Consider the following 17,312-nt stretch of genomic DNA (forward strand, 5'->3'; position numbering starts at 1 on the left):
ATCACTAAGTAAAGAAGGCAAGCAAGTGTATGAAATTATGGACTTATCAAAACAGAAAATGGATTAAAAGCACAAGTTTAACTCAATAACATAACCAAATCATAAGCTAGAAGGGTACAAAATGATATACAATTATGAACTGATCAAATACCCCCAAACCTAGATTTTGCTAGTCCTCGAGCAAAACAAAAGGAAAACAAAGATAAAAACAAAACAAGAAGTTATCTAAACCACTTCCGCAGGTAACTCGATTGCATTGAGCATATGCAACAAGCCTTTAAACCTCTAGGCATCCCTAGTAGGAGGAGTTGTGTCTCCTGAGGGTTTAACAGAAACGATACCCACAAACGTTTTACTAACTCTACAAAACAAAGTGGTTAGAAAACCTTACTAAATTTGTTAGTCCTTAAGCAAAATATTACAAAAAACAAAAACAAAAATAATTACAAAAACAAAAACAAAAATAATTACAAAAACAAAAACAAAAATAAAAGAAATAAAAATAAAACTCAAAACAATCTTTCCGAACATTTTCTGAAGAGAAATGACTCATGCACATGACTCAAAAATAAAAGCTCAGTTTTTAGACAATATTTACAAGGTGGCAAAGTTCAAAACACAACATGCTCAAAGTGTAGTAGTGTGATAGCCAAATGCAACAAATTCCCCAATCTTAGTTTTTACACAATTTCAAAAATCATACCAAACACAAATGCAACTTCAAATCTCACCAAAGTTGTCCTCTCACAAATGAATCACTCAGAAGAGGGCTACAATGCATCACTCAGTTATAAACATGAGATTAGAGTTAAACCGTAAAGGAGTTAACTCAAAATAGGAAGATGAAGAACTTGCATTAATATGATCTCAAGAAGGATGCCAAACACTTAAAAGTCATTCATTCTTATGCAATTTGATTTCATGACATTTAAGAAGTGATATTAAGGCCCTCTTTGGATCGTTTGTGCCTTTCAAGCTAACCTTATGCATGCTTAAGCATGATTTTCCATTGTTAACCATTTTGAGCCTACATGTAAACATTTTCTTTCATTTTACCAATTATATTTCCTCGCCTTAGCCCGAAAAACAAATATTTACCTTTCTAAGGAACTCATGAGCTCTAATTCGGATGTGTTTTTCATGCTAAGTTTGGGAAGGGATATTACATAAAGAAAAAAAAAAAAAAAAAAAAAACTTCACTCAATTGGTGAAAGAAAAGAAAAAAAAAAAAGTTGTGATTAAGTGGTGGTTGATTGAAATTTATTTTTGGGTTTCATTGGTGCTTGTTCAATTAAAGGAAAGGAGTATGAATCAATGTAAATGAAGGTATAAGGAGTTTTGATCATGTAAAAGAAAGAATCTAACCGTGATGATTCGAAGTCTTGCAAACAATTATTTTATGCTCTTACATTTTGAGTTCCTTGGACAAAAACTTGTTGCTTCGATTCAGCTGCACCAAAATGGTTTCAACTGCATCCTCAACTTGTGATACTCGCAAGTGCACGAGCCGTTTGGTAGTATAGCATATGTAAGTGCGAGGTCGATTCCACGAGGATTGGTGATTGAATGATCCAATTTGTTTCCCCTACACAAAATAGAAATGAAAAAAGAAAATAAATAAAACAAGAAAGAATGAAATAACTCAAGCAAATAAGTTCCCAAGTTCAATTAGATTAACGGATTGATTCTAGCTAAAGTATGATTAAGCCATGGTGTTTGGTCAAAACCTTGTGTTCCTAATTCCCTAATTTGATCATTTGTTGTCTAACCTAAAATTAAGCATTAGGAACCCATTAAGCATAGAAGAACAATTTAAACAACCAAGCATGTATCTAATCCCTGTTGTTGAATGTCCATACATACTCTTCCTATTCATAGTTCAATTCGAATTAAAGCGTGGTGTCTACTCTTAATTCAAACCAAGATAGCTAACATGCAAGCCTAAATGGTGATCAATCATTCAAACTAGCATATTAACTTATAAGCATAATGAATAAGAACAAAAACCATAATTGAAACTTGGAAACTAATTAAACTTGAATACTTAAGAAAGAATGTACATTACAAATAAAAGTAAAGTGGAACTAAGAAAACTTGAAGGAAAATTCAGTAAACTCATTTTATTACAACAATTGAAAACTAGAAAGGAAACTAAGAGAATTTGAGGGAGAGAAGGGAAGGGAGCTCTAGAGAAGTGTTTGAGAGCTCCCCCCCTTGGGGTGTGTTTTGAACCTTGAAGGCTTTTCTATTTATAGGGCTAAGAGGGAGGAACATCATGATGGATTCCCATGTTCAAAGGCTGAAGCAAAATGCCTCTCATCATTCCTCATTCTTCTCTCTCTTCTTTTTCTTTGCTTCCCATGCATGCACATGCTTTCTCAATAATAGCTCCAACATGTACCAACTTGATCCTTTAGACTTTCATAGCTGGAATGCCTCCCCACTTCACTCATTATGTTGGATCCAAAGTCAGTTGCAGCATGGGTGAGGCACATGGCTTAAAGGAGGAGACAAGGCTCAAAGCTGGCAGCTGCAAATCCTCCTGAGCATGGTTCAGTGTTGGACGGTCTAACGACTCCACATATGTTCAATTGGGCTGAAGTTTGGATATGTTATACTAGACACCCAATTGAACAACTTCTATGAAGAATGTCTCCTCATCCGAGTTGTGCAAATTGCTGAAATGAGACCTGCAAGGTGACTTACGAAACTGGACTGACAAGGAGTGTGGCCTAACTTTGGTTTTGTCTTTAAGCTCTTGCTCTTATCCCAATCAGCCCTTAACATGCATGGATTGCATCAAATGTGATCTCTTGCTATCTTAACCTACAAAACACACAAACAGAGGTAAGTGACTCAAAATAAAGAGAAACTAAGCAAAATCACTAAGTAAAGAAGGCAAGCAAGTGTATGAAATTATGGACTTATCAAAACAGAAAATGGATTAAAAGCACAAGTTTAATTCAATAACATAACCAAATCATAAGCTAGAAGGGTACAAAATGATATACAATTATGAACTGATCAGTCATCGTAAGGAAGGTTCATACAAACGAGAATGCTTCAGATTGTCTAACAAACCCAGTCACAGCAGCAAAGTTCAAGCATTGTTTGAGCTTGCTCAATCTTGTTCCATGCTAAAGATTGAGGTGGAGTTCTTGAGAGTTATCCGGACGATTCTCAAGACATTACAGATGTCCTGGAAGGCAATGATGTCCACAATCAGCTTTAGGCTCGCCAAGGTGGAGATTGTTGGAAAAATAGGCTCGCATAAAGGATACAAGGTTTGAAAGACAGAACAGCAAGCGACCGTTTCCTAGTTTCAACCTACCGGTCGTTGGAGAACCTGCCTAAAAGAAACCGGTCGCATGGAGTTGCCGACCGGTCGTTTTTTGGCAGAGTCGAAGTTTGAAGCAAAAGCGTCTGGCGAATGGTCGCCTAGAACGTGCTGTTTCGTTTTTTGGGAAATCTCAACTCCTCTGTCCAGGTGCTATCGCTTCCTACCTACTTGCAAGGTCATTTTAGGTCACTCCAGACTTAAATGAAAGGGGGCAAGCTGCTGGGAAGTTGAGGGAGCAATTAAAGGAAAGTTGTTGACTTGTTTCAAAGAGTACCTACCCTATGGTTCTATATAGGGTGGCTGAACATGCAGCCTATATTGTATAGCTTTTGGTCTGCCCAAGTGTGGTCCAAGTCAGGTAACTGTCTGCCACGCAAATCTCACGGCCTGGGGTTCCGGGCCGAGGGGATGTGCGTTGACACGCGGTTTCCTGCTTTTGGGTGCGGTGCGGTTGTGCGCGGGCGTGCCAGCACGGTCTACCGTGCGTCGAGTTGGTTGATGGGGATAGAATGGTTAAGTGGTGCGCCTGTTTGAACTCGTCTTCTAATCAAACGGTTGTAGCCGAGAGAGGAACTAGTCTCGGCTGTTAGGTTCACGGCCTAAACTACAAGGCCGTTGAGTGATGGTGTTGGTGGTGGGTTTAGGGCGGTGCTCCGGCGCGTTGCTCAGGGAGCGACGGTCATATGATATACGGGGTGAGTGAACGGGCAACAAGGATGGTGCTCCGGCGCCTTGAAAATCAAGGGTCGTATGATATATTGATGAATGAGATTTCCTTACACTCTAACACTACTCCTAGGAAAGCAAGTAAAGATATTGAAAGTGCATTACAGGAAAAATCCTGGTGAATCTCGGGCGCCGCCCTGATTGTGGGTTCTGAGCTTCTGGCCGTGGAAACGCATTTATTGCTCTGATACCTAGTGACCTAATATCTCAAGCTGGCTGCCAGAATTCTTGTGAGAATGTCAACATCTAATCACTCTGATCCTTATCACCAAATCCTGACTTCAATCACTTCCCACCTTCCCTCATGCATTAAATGCTTATTTGTGGCCAGTGGGTTTGCTGCATTAAACAGGCACTACTTCATTAAATGAAGCATGGGACCCTATTGTCACGTGATGATTCGCATTTAATGCCTCTGGCCGTGATTTCGTTCGGCCTCGGCCTCGGTCTGCACTCGAGGCCGAGATGATCATGCCTTTGCATTCTTCCTTTGTCTTCAGGAAGGCAAAGCACCCTGTTGAAACGCTGCGTTCCAGTTTTACGAGCAAATGCCAGGGCCGAGAAAAGGGGCTCCTTCGGCCGGCTCATGGCCGTGATTTATTAGGCAAAAACATTGCCCTCACATCCCTGGATTCTTCGACCTCGGCATGGGTAGGGGCCGAATGGATTCCAAGGGATGGACCCTTTGCATTCCTTCTGAAGTGATTGAAAACTGGGGCATTAAATGCGCAGGCCAGTCGGCGCATTTAATGCCTCAAGCACGTCGTGTAGGCCATCATTGCCCAGGGCGTCGCTTCGTTTTGTCGGAGGAAACGACGGCCTCTGGGCTTGTGACACGTCATCGCGCCTGTTGAGCGTGCTGATAGAACGTTACGTCTCTCGAGAGAGACACGCCCTTTTGTTTCGAATTCCAGCGCCAATATAAAAACCTAGACTTCCTCGCTTTCTCCTTACGCTTTCAGAATTCTCAAACGCCCAAGCTTTGTCAAAAAACCCTTCTCTCAAACCTTCAAACCCACCAAACTCTCGAACCTCCAAGTTTACCAGAGAATCCTTCCTGAGCTTGCGACTTTCCAGAACCTACAAACCCTCTCCCTTTTTCAGGACTTTCTTCCAGCGTTCTTCACGTCTATCACCTTTTGCATTTCCCCCCTAAACACTCGTCTCAAACCTGCTCTAATGGCCTCCAGTACCTCCACATCCGTCGAAGTTCGGTCCCAGGAGTTCCATACTGAATTCGAGGCTATTTGCCGAGACATCCAGGGTTCAGTCCTCCCCAACATCATCGCGCCCTGGACGGATAATGATGGTGCCCCCCTTGATTCCTGCGTTCTCGGCCCCTCCATTGATGGCGGAATGCCAGAGAGGCTTGTAGCCCATTTGAAGAACAATCTGGTGGATCTCTCGGCCTTTGACGGTGGGGACTTCCAGGATTGGAACGTTATCCGGCCGCAACAACAATGGCCCACTGTGACTCCCGATTGGGAGAAATGGTTGCCGAGGATGGAACACTTCTTCGGTCAGCAATGGAAAGATCAAGGCATCTACCACTTGATCAAGTTGTTCGATCAGCCGCTCGTCATGGATCGGTCGCTCTTGGCCGCGGCCTTGTGCTTTTGGTCGTCGGCCACCAATACCATGAACTTTCGGTTCGGCATGATGACGCCGACCGTTCTAGACATGGCCGCCTTGTTCGGCCTGTCCCCTCTCGGCGTGGAAGTAAACGCCGCCCTCGTTGCTCCTGAGGTGGAAGGGAGCTTTAAAGCCATGTGGCCCGCTCTTACAAGGGTCGCTGGGAGCAAGGCGAAGAACATGCTCAACTATTCCAGCTTCTACAGCAACTTCGGCGTAGAGGAAAGCGCCGAAGACGATGCCATCGCTCCCCTCGGCGAAGTTGAGCATGCGGTTTTTTTGCTGTACTGGCTGTGCAAGTTTGTTTTCTGCACCCAGGCGAACAAAGTCACCGTGGAGTTCGCCCACTTGGCCGATTACCTTGCTCAAGGCGGAAGGTTAGCACTTGGCCCATTCCTTCTTGGCCACATCTACCGCACGCTTCATGATATCGTCACTGATGGAATAAAGCTGAAGCACGGCAGTCCACTGTGGGCCTTCCAGTTCTGGCTGCAGGCCTACTTCCCAGAGCTGAGGGGGGTGGCTGATCCCAAGGACACCGAGCCGCTGGCCAACGCATTTGCCCGGGCCCCTAAGAAGCATAATGCCATGGCCTTCTGCTACAAATTCTTCTACGGCTTGGCCGAGAGAACTGGTACGCAGTTCCGAACTTGCCTTACTCGACCGTTCCCCCTGTTCCTGACTCACGACCTCTCCGTCGTCCCTGATGTTGAGACGGAGAACGATCTGAAGGAGATCTGGGGCTCCTTCCTGGTTTCGCGCGACCTTCATTGCGGCTTGTCTAAGGCCGGAGGCGAAGTTTATCTGCCAAACTTCGTGGCGCGGCAGTTCGGCCTGATCCAGACGGCCCCACTCCCCCCTCTGTCAACCAACCGGCTTTCCTCCTGGAGGGCCGATGTCTCCCAGCAGCACGGTGTGGCTGGCATCACCTTCCAGCTCCAAAGGGGAATGACCTTCCTGACTTTGACGCCTTGGTCGCGTCACAACGCGTATGATGAGGATGGAAGGGTCTGGTACGAGGAGTGCATCTCGGCCAGATTTATCCGGCTTGTCGAAGAGGCCGTGAGGGCGGCCCTGAAGAATGCAGATTGGGACCCCCTCCCCCCTAAAGGAAGCAAGGTGAAGAAGGCATCAGCCGGGCCCCCTCGGACGAGTACCCTGTTGCGTAGATACAGCTCCACCAAAATGGATTAAGCTGCATCCTCAACTTGTGATACTCGCAAGTGCACGAACCGTTGGTAGTTTAGCGTATGTAAGTGCGAGGTCGATTCCACAGGGATTGGTGATTGAATGATCCAATTCAGTTTTCCTACACAAAACAGAAACAAAAACAAAGAACATGAAAGAAGGAAGAAAATAAGAAAGTAACTCAAGCAAATAAGTTCCCAAGTTCAATTTAGATTAATGGATTGATTCTAGCTAAAGTATGATTAAGCCATGGTGTGTGGTCATAACCTTGTGTTCCTAATTCCCTAATTTGATCATTTGTTGTCTAACCTAAAATTAAGCATTAGGAACCCATTAAGCATAGAAGAACATTTTAAACAACCAAGTATGTATCTAATCCCTGTTGTCGAATGTCCATACATACTCTTCCTATTCATAGTTCAATTCGAATTAAAGCATGGTGTATACTCTTAATTCAAACCAAGATAGTTAACATGCAAGCCTAAATGGTGATCAATCATTCAAACTAGCATATTAACTTATAAGCATAATGAATAAGAACAAAAATCATAATTGAAACTTGGAAACTAATTCAACTTGAAAACTTAAGGAAAGAATTTACATTACAAAGAAAAATAAATTACAACTAAGAAGAAAAAGGAAAGCTAGAGTTGAGAACTAGAAAGCAAAATTAAGAGAATTTGAGGGAGAGAAGGGAAGGGAGCTCTAGAGAAGTGTTTGAGAGCTCCCCCCCTTGGGGTGTGTTTACAAGCTTGGGAAACCTCACTATATATAGGCCTAAGGAAGCTGAAAATCTGAATTAAGTATGGCTAATGCATACAACACTTGTTTTATAAAATCTGAAATGGTTGATGCACTTCACTAATGCATACAACACTTCCATTATAAAATCTGAAATGGTTGATGCACTTCACTAATAAATCCCACCAGCAGCCCTAGCTCATTTTCATGTCACCATGACCAAGCTTCCAACCAGAAATAATAGCTCATCCTGAGGTCAGCATGACCAGCAACTTCAAGGGCTTACGAATTGGGCTTCCCTTAAGCAAATTAAGACTTTAAGCACTCAAACTTGAAGTTCAGAATGTCTTCTTTCCAGCCATATATCATTTGGGCCAATCCAAGGTCTGAGGAGGAAGTTAAGGCCAAAACAAATTGCTAACTCATTTTGCGCGCTGATAAAATCCATCCTCAGCATGGCTCTGTGTTTGCTAGGTAACAGACTCCATATTTATCCAATGGGGCTGAATTGTGGATATGTTATATTACACACCCATTGGAACAACTTTCATGAAGAATGTGGCCTCATCCGAGCTATGTAGGTTGCTGAAACAAAGCTTGCAATATGACCTACGAAACTGGGCTGGCAGGGGACTGTAGCCAAAATTGAGTTTGTCTTTAAGCTCTTCATCCATTCATCCAAATTAGGCCCTAACATGCATGGATTGCATCATTTACTATCCAAAGCCTTCATTATTACCTAAAGCTCAATGAACTGAAAGATAAACACAAAAAGGATTAAAAGCACAAGTTTAACTCAAAAACATAACCAAATCATAAGCTAGAAGGGTACAAAATGATATGTAAATATGCACCGATCATACCCCGGCTGCGGCCGTACCGAGAGTGACGACCCCTCCTTCGGCTGGAACAACGTCCGTAGCCTCCACCGTGGCCCCATCTTCGACCGCGGCCCTAGCTCCCAGGGCGACGCCTGCGGTGGGGGCACGAAAGACGCTGGCGCACAGGACCATGCCGTCCTCCCCGCCGCCTCGACCGTCCGCTGCCGCTGGTAAGCCCTGCTAATTTTATTTACTCTTTTTCTTTGCCGGCCTCTTTAAGCTACTTTTGTCCTTGGTCATCTCACCTCTCTTTTACTTCTTCTCTTGTATGCGCAGCTCCAGGTCGCAAGAGGGGCCGAGAGGCGCCCAGCATTGAGGCTGCAACGGTTGAGGCCGCACCGGCCTAGAGTGCCGTGGCCGAGACGGCAGCCCCGAAGAGGCCGAGAAAAAGGACCCTCTTTGCTTCCTCGGCGGGCGGAGGTGAGGGGGAAGTCCCCCTTGTGATCGTGAGTGAAACCCCTCCTGTGGCCGTAAGTATTTCTTCTTGGCCTCCTTTTTGCTTTCTTTATTTTTGAGGTCACCCCCCTTCTCCCTTTTGCGCATTTTGGTAATCTGGTTTTTTTCCAGGACGTGGCAATAGTCGAGGAGGAGGTTGCGGCCGAGGTGCCGGTCGAGGAAACAACTGCTACCGAGATGGTAGTTGAAGAGGAGGCCGCGGGCGGGATGGTGATTGAGGAGGCAGCCACTGCTGATGAAGTGGTTGAAATGCCGGATGCTGGGACCGCGTCCGCAGAAGTGCCGCCCTCTGAGGAGATCCCCGAGGAGGCCGCCGAAGAAGCTGTCGACGAGGACACCGAGGAGGCCCTTGAAGAGGCCGCTGAAGAAACCGTCGAAGAGGCCGCCTCGGACGTGCCTGTTGAACCATTGCCGTCCACTCCTCGCCATCCGAGCGGCATTGTCTTCCGCTCGGTAAGAGCTCTCTTTCCCTATGCCTGACTTTAACTGTTCTCTTTCTTAGAATTTTTCACTATACTTCTGACCGAATTCTTTTCTTTTTTGCTCCCAGTCCCCCCAGTCGTCGCTGCCGTTGTCCACGGTTGTTGCGACCATCCCCCCTGCACAGTCGTCCTCGGACTCAATGGTCGTGGCTGAGCCAGCGGTAACTGGGGCCACAGTCGTGGGTGTGCCGAGTCTCCTGCGGACTACTTCGGCGGTTATGACCGACCTTTCTCTTACCGTGAGTATTCAGCCCCCTCTTATTCCTTTATGCCCTAGCTAATTGTTTCTCACCCACACTCCTTCTCATGTCTAGGAAGCCACCTCCTCCGATGATCTCGAGGAACTATACGCCAGCCTTCATGAGGAAGGAGGTAGCTCAGCCTCGGCTCCCCTGGACGAGGATTCCAAGACCGTCGTTGAACGGCTCCGAGAGTTCCTACTCCTTGGGGTTCAACAAATGACCGTTGCCGGAGCGATTATGGAGTTCAGGTCCTGCCTGGATACGGCCATGGCGCTCGGTCTGCTCGATTCGGCTCAGTTGGATGAACTGCAAGCCCGCCTAGCCGAAGGCGAGGAAATGATTGGTCGGTATGCTGAAGCCGTCACGAGGATGTCCGAGGGGAGCTCGCTTGAGCAGGATCTGGAGGTGATCAAAGAACAAGTCCAACCTGCAATGGCCCGATTGAAAGAGAATGACCTCGTTGTCCAACGAGAGAATGAAGAGCATGTGCAGGTTGAGGCCCAGATTGCCGAACTCCAGGCCCGCCGAGATCTCATACTCCAGCGCCGAGATGGCGCGGTCGCGACCGGAAACGAGCTGAAATCCTCGGCCAAGCGAATCCTCAAGACCGCGACCGAGACGAAGAAGGCCCTGGCCGAGCGGAAGCTGATCCGAGCGAGGTGGCAGGCGGACATTGATGGTGGGGACATCGGTTGGAGAAGGATCACCTGCCTGATCTGGGGGATGTTTAGTGAAGGGGTCTAGGCAGGCGATGAGCGACTGTTTTAACTATTTCTTTCCCCCCCCCCGTTTTTTCTTTTGGGATGTAATAAATAACCACATACATTTTATTTTATTTACACATATATTTTCTCCTTTGTTTACGATCACAGACAGATACATGTATATGTTAATTCGGCCATGACTAGCCGTCCTTTTTTGTAAGTAATGCCCCTTTTAACTAAATGTAAGGCAAGGGCCTTCTTATCTGAAAAACGAAATGTATTCTTTCCTTTTCTTTTTGACCTTTTTGTCGTAGTTCCTCGGCGCCATATCCTTTTGAACCTGCGCCGAGTTGCAGGTGTCGAGTTTCAACTGTTTTGAACTCCCTGAACTCCTGGGCATCATTCGCGAGCAGTCCTCTTTCTTTTTGTTGTGTTGCCTGATATCTCGAAGAAATCGAACCGTCAACCTTAGTAGCTTACTAGTGTCTTGGCTCTTGGCCGAGACATAAGTAGATGTGCCCACTGTTAAGCTCATAATTTCATACATATACATGCCCAATTTACTTACTTCTTTTGCTTAGTTCCTATAATTCTAAGTTATTTCCCTCCCTTTGTGTGTTTTGTAGGCCAATAGAGCAAGAGAGCATAATTCATGCAATTCAAGCATGTTAAGGCCTAATTTGGATGAATGGAAGAAGAGCTTAAAGACAAACTCATTTTTCCTACAGCCTCTTGCCAGTCCAGTTTCGTGGGTCATATTGTAAGCTTTGTTTCAGCAACCTACACAGCTCGGATGAGGCAGCATTCTTCATGAAAGTTGTTCCAATGGGTGTGTACTATAACATATCCAAAATTCAGCCCCATTGGATAAATATGGAGTCTGTTACCTAGCAAACACAGAGCCATGCTCAGGATGGATTTTATCAGCGCGCAAAATGAGTTAGCAATTTGTTTTGGCCTTAACTTCCTCCTCCGACCTTGGATTGGCCCAAATGATATATAGCTGGAAAGAAGACATTCTGAACTTCAATTTTGAGTGCTTAAAGTCTTAATTTGCTTAAGGGAAGCCCAATTCGTAAGCCCTTGAAGTTTCTGGTCATGCTGACCTCAGGATGAGCTATTGTTTCTGGTTGGAAGCTTGGTCATGGTGAGCTAGGCATGAGCTATTGAGCTTGTTGGAAGCTTGGTCATGGTGACATGAAGATGAGCTAGGGCTGCTGGTGGGATTTATTGGTGAAGTGCATCAACCAATTCAGATTTTATAATGCAAGTGTTGTATGCATTAGTGAAGTGCATCAACCAATTTAGATTGTATAATGCAAGTGTTGAATGCATTAGCCATATTGAATTCAGATTTATCACTCCCCTCTCCCTATAAATACCACATCCATTCCACATTCAAGACACAACAAATCTTGGGATTCACAACCCCACAATTCACTCCAACCATCCTCAAACACTCTCACAATCCCAAACACTCCAACAATCACCAAAACAACTCCAGCAAACTTCTCTTCCATTTCCCTACGAATTTCATCTTCCTTAGCCATCACCACTCACTCAAACTCATCCCAAATCACCTCCATATCCTTCATACATCTTTCTAGAAGTGGGGAAGCTCTTGGAGAAGCATTAGAAGTGGAGAAGCACTTGGAGAAGCCTTGGACACCACAAGAACTTCAGAAAAAGGGTTTTTCTACTCTTATTGCATTCATTATGTTTTCTCATTTCTGTTCAAGTCTCTTTTCCATTATGAGTAGCTAAATCCATAACTAGGGCTTCGATGTAACCTAACATGAATATTCTGGGTTTATAAGTTTGGAGTTTCAAGTTTGATTCATGATTCATGTTCTTATTCATTATGCTTATAAGTTAACATGCTTGTTTGAATGATTGATCACCATTAGAACTTGTTTGTTAACTATCTTGGTTTGAATTAAGAGTATACACCATGCTTTAATTCGAATTGAACTATGAATAGGAAGAGTATGTATGGACATTCGACAACAGGGATTAGATACATACTTGGTTGTTTAAAATGTTCTTCTATGCTTAATGGGTTCCTAATGCTTAATTTTAGGTTAGACAACAAATGATCAAATTAGGGAATTAGGAACACAAGGTTAGGACCAAACACCATGGCCTAATCATACTTTAGCTAGAATCAATCTTTGAATCTGAATTAGACTTGTTACTTGAATCTTTATAACCCATAATTGAATTGTTATGGTGATTCGAATGCCCTAGTCTCAAAATCTGTTTTCCAACTCTTAAAACCACTCTTTATTACATTTGTTTACTTGTTTTTGTTTGCAATTTCATTTTGCTTCTTTTGTTCAACAATCACAACCACTCTTGTTTTAAATTCTGTTTTAGACATAACCTCCTACTTTCTTGAATTTGGTAATCTAAGTACATAACTAGTTTTAACTTCTCAGTCTTCGTGGGTACGACCTCGTACTTGTCTTGCTATACTACTAATTGCCCCATACAATTGCGAGTTAACATAATATTAACAACACCCACGGCCGAGTTCTTCGAAACGCGGCGTGCCCAAAAAACTTTAGGAGATAAATTGCGCCGAACCATGGGCTCGCTTAATAGGCACGGCTTTGTGCACCCTAGCGCCCTCGGCTCCTCTTGTATTGAAACATCTTTCAAGATAGATCGGATGTCTTCGATTTGAAACCCTTGAAAAGGCTCGCCCTGTTGCGCATTTTTTCGCGGCCTTTTCTGCTGGGTCTTTTGAGCACGGGGCTCGGTCATTTCGACCGAGCCGGGTAGTTTCAAAGGAGCGCCGTGGGTTTGGCCGAGATGAGCTCGATCCGTCGGCCATCGAGGTATGGTCACCTGGTTCCGTTGATCTGCGTCATAATGGGAACCTAGGTGCGTTTGCGTCGTCGTTGGAGTGGCCGGATTGCGTATCTGTAATAGTAGTGTAGCGGTTGAGCTATTCTGATCACGTGGCTGTGGTGAATCTCCAATCGCACCGTTCTGGTCGGGCTGTGCCTGGTCGGCCGAAGTATGGATTGGGCCGAGATGCTTGACTGTAGACAACGCGGGGCTACCCCGCCCTAATGCTTTGGCTATGTTGCACCGACACTCCAAACTGCTGGAGTGTCGGACAAGCCGACACGCCGACACGCCTCCGACACGCGTTGGACATGGTCAAAGGCTGGGACACGGTCAAGACACGCCGCCGACACGGTCAAGACACGGCTCGGACACGGTCAAGACACGGCAGGGACCAGATTGAAATTTTGAAAATAAAAGTTGGGGTCTAAATGTGATTTTTGAAACTTTAGTGGACTGATTTGAAACATTTTTAAAAAGATGGGTTAAAAGTGGAAAAAGACTTTTTTAAACCTGAATGAATCCCACATTTTTCCCTTTGTTTTCAAATTCCTTTTTTATGTTCTCTATCTCTATTTTCTTTTCTTATCTCCCTCTTCACAGCAGTAGAAGAGTTGAATTTGGTGGTGAGGTGAAGATTATTTCTTCTGTTTTTTTTTAAGAGAAACACAACAAGAAGGACGATTTTTTCTTGCAAATCGTGACCAAGAAGGACGATTCCTTCTTGCAAACTCAGGTTAGGCTTCACAGATTTTTAATTTTGTTTCTCTGTTGTGTTTTTTGTGTGTGGGTATTTTGTATGATTGTATCTGTTTGGAGCTTTTTTTATTTTTAATAAAAGTCTTGTTATTAGTTGTTGAGTATATTTGAATTTGTTTTATTAATTGGGTATTAGACTATTAGACATAATGAATGTGAACCATGTTTTCTTTTGTTTCTCTGTTTTGATGTGTTTTGTATCTTTGTATGATTTTATCTGTATTTGGTTTTTTATTTTTAATAAAAGTCTTGTTTCTCTGTCTTGAAATATTGAGAATTAATTATTATTTTAATTGTCATGTCCTAGCCGTATCCGTGTCCTACCTTTTTTAGATATTCCGTGTCGCCGTGTCGCCGTGTCACCGTGTCGCGTTCCCGTGTTCCCGTATCCGTGTCCGTGCAACATAGGCTAGGGCGTGTAGTGGGCCGCATGCCTTTTTTGCCGGATGGGTGTGGGCCGAGACGCCGAGGCTGCTACTTTCACCGTAAGGCTCGATTCTCTCGCGCTCTTGGCTCCTCGGTCCGGCTCTAGGAGGTGTCGCGGGCGAGGCTACCGGCATCCTCTCCTGAAAAGGCGTTCGCAGTTCCGAAGAGAACCTGTCCATTGCGGCCATGAAGGACGTTTCTATCCTGTAGGCCTGCTTAGACATCAGCTCCTCCACTACTGCCTGTTCCTGCATGGACTCGGCCGTGCGATCCGTCGTTACTGGAACGCCGGCCGAGATCGTGACCGTTTGTTCGGTCTCGGTGATAGTGATTGGCGAAGTGGACTCAGGAGTCTCAGAAGTCATTTCGACTGCTTTGTTTTTGAGCTTTGCCTGTGCCCTAGTTTCCACCATAAGTTTTTGACAAGTATCCCACCGGGCGTGCCAAAAGCGTCTGCTGCGCAAATCTCACGGCCTGGGGTTCCGGGCCGAGGGGATGTGCGTTGACACGCGGTTTCCTGCTTTTGGGTGCGATGTGGTTGTGCGCGGGCGTGCCAGCACGGTCTACCGTGCGTCGTGTTGGTTGATGGGGATAGAATGGTTAAGTGGTGCGCCTATTTGAACTCGTCTTCTAATCAAACGGTTGTAGCCGAGAGAGGAACTAGTCTCGGCTGTTAGGTTCACGGCCTGAACTACAAGGCCGTTGAGTGATGGTGTTGGTGGTGGGTTTAGGGCGGTGCTCCGGCGCGTTGCTCAGGGAGCGACGGTCGTATGATATATGGGGTGAGTGAACGGGCAACAAGGATGGTGCTCCGGCGCCTTGAAAATCAAGGGTCGTATGATATATTGATGAATGAGATTTCCTTACAATCTAACACTACTCCTAGGAAAGCAAGTAAAGATATTGAAAGTGCATTACAGGAAAAATAAGTTGCTCCGTGGGAGGCTTTGGTTTGGTGTTTGAACCTGTCTTCTGTAGCTCGAGCCTTGTATTTATAGGAAGAGTTCTTGGAGGAGTACTCGAAGCTGAAAACCCGCATGGTGGAGCCTGATTAGAACAAGTGGGTGTCTAATCGATATTTGGGATCGTGAAGCATGGTGGTGTGATCCCTTAAATCCTGGTGAATCTCGGGCGCCGCCCTGATTGTGGGTTCTGAGCTTCTGGCCGTGGAAACGCATTTATTGCTCTGATACCTAGTGACCTAATATCTCAAGCTGGCTGCCAGAATTCTTGTGAGAATGTCTACATCTAATCACTCTGATCCTTATCACCAAATCCTGACTTCAATCACTTCCCACCTTCCCTCATGCATTAAATGCTTATTTGTGGCCAGTGGGTTTGCTGCATTAAACAGGCACTACTTCATTAAATGAAGCATGGGACCCTATTGTCACGTGATGATTCGCATTTAATGCCTCTGGCCGTGATTTCGTTCGGCCTCGGCCTCGGCCTGCACTCGAGGCCGAGATGATCATGCCTTTGCATTCTTCCTTTGTCTTCAGGAAGGCAAATCACCCTGTTGAAACGCTGCATTCCAGTTTTACGAGCAAATGCCAGGGCCGAGAAAAGGGGCTCCTTCGGCCGGCTCATGGCCGTGATTTATTAGGCACAAACAGTAACCAAGGGCAGAACGTGGGAGGAAAGAAGAAGTCCTTTCTCAAGTCCAAAGGCTTGTCTATTAAAGGGGAAGAAGAAGCAAGACAAAGTGAGAGAGGAGAAGTAGTTGGAAACTAGTGAGTCAAGTAAAACAGAGAATTCTCAAGTGTATCAAGGTGTGAGCAAGGGTGTGAGAGAAACAGATTGTGAGGGTAGTGTTCTAAGGGGGTTTCTGTGTAAACCAAAGTTGTAACCTATCTTCATTAGTGAAATTTCTCAAGGGGATCACCAAAGAGGATGTAGGCAAATTGCTGAACCTCTATAAACACTTGTGTCATTTGTGCTTGATTTATTTTCTATGTGTGTGTATAAGATTCATCCATCATTGAGTGTTGTCCAAAGTCCATCAACAACAAGGTCTAAAGGGGAGTGAGTTGGTTCTAATTCACAACAGTACTCAACCTGAGAACGCAAACAATCCGTCAATTCCCTTCGCAGGACTTAGGGAGATATACTCAACCTGAGAACGTAAAATAATCAGTCAATTCCCCTCACAGGACTCAGGGAGATATACTCAACCTGAGAACACAAAATAATTCGTCAATTCCCCTCACAAAACTTAGGGAGATATACTCAACCTGAGAACACAAATCCTAGTACCACACGGTTTAGGCGACCTCGATACTCGTGGGGCAATGTCATACGCACGTAGAAAAATTCGAAGGCAACTAAAGTGTCTGAAGACAATTCGAAGGCAACCATATGTCCGAAGACATTCCGAAGGCAACTGTTTGTCCGAAGACATTACAATTTCCAAAGGCATCCAGGATGTCTGAAGACATCAATATTTCCAAAGGCAACCAGGATGTCCGTAGACATCAATATTTTCGAAGGCAACTAGGATGTCTGAAGACATCAATATCTCTGAAAGCAACCATATTTCCGAAGACAACACAATTCAATTATTAATCCATTTAACACATATATAAAAATAAACATGGATATATCATTCTTAGAAAATAATTCATAAATAGTTAATAAAACTCTCATAGGAAAATACCGTTTTAAAATCAAACAACCAAACCTTGTGGTCCTGATCGAGCCAGTGAGGCCCACCATCTAGGTCAATTAGGCTCGGGGGGCCATGACCTCCGATTTCCGATTCAAAAGTTCCTATAAGTCCAACAAAGTATATTAAACAAGTCTCGAAAGTTTGATCTCGATTGAGCGGTCGGATCTAAGAGAATCGCACGATCGGATGGCAATCATTTCGCCTAAACTTAGAA

The sequence above is a fragment of the Prunus avium genome, chromosome 5 (assembly GCF_965620075.1).
Source record: "Prunus avium chromosome 5, drPruAviu1.hap1.1, whole genome shotgun sequence".
Lineage (NCBI taxonomy): Eukaryota > Viridiplantae > Streptophyta > Magnoliopsida > Rosales > Rosaceae > Prunus > Prunus avium.